Source organism: Arachis ipaensis, chromosome B08, assembly GCF_000816755.2.
Source record: "Arachis ipaensis cultivar K30076 chromosome B08, Araip1.1, whole genome shotgun sequence".
Classification (NCBI taxonomy): Eukaryota; Viridiplantae; Streptophyta; class Magnoliopsida; order Fabales; family Fabaceae; genus Arachis; species Arachis ipaensis.
In genome coordinates, this window is record NC_029792.2 from 16,443,052 (window position 1) to 16,443,682 (window position 631).

Consider the following 631-nt stretch of genomic DNA (forward strand, 5'->3'; position numbering starts at 1 on the left):
AGCTATCTTTTAAAAGTTAACTTTTATAAGCTTCTTTTGAAAAATAAAAGTTTTACCAAACTAAGTCTAAATCTAATAACCACAGTTTAAGATATTCACGAAATACGCTTAGTATACCAGAATGGTTGGCTAGATCGCGATTTTCTACTATGAATTTGTAACTGATTTATCTACTTAATTTAATTTGAATTTGATTTTGTACTGAATTTAAAAAAAAAAAAACTAGTTTTCTTATCTTTTTATGTATAAAAACCGCATTGTGTCATAAAAATAGAGAATAGAAAACAAAATGAATCATTTTTACCTTGAGAGATCGTGTTATTATTTTAAAAAATGGACAAAGATCGAATTAATAGTTCATTCTTATAAAAATAAAAATTTTTCTTCAACTTCTTTCTAACAAATATATCCTTAGAATTTCCATCGTTATAAAAATATTTGTTATTCCATTCTACAATAATAAACTTGCAAACTAACTATAGATAGAAAAAAATTACAATGTTAGTGATGCAAATAAGTAATAAATATATCATTATTAGCAACAATAACTTAGGTTCAGTTGCCAATGAGTAATAGCTCAAATGGCATAGTCTCCCCATACTCAATTAAGAGGTTGCGGGTTCGAGTCTCC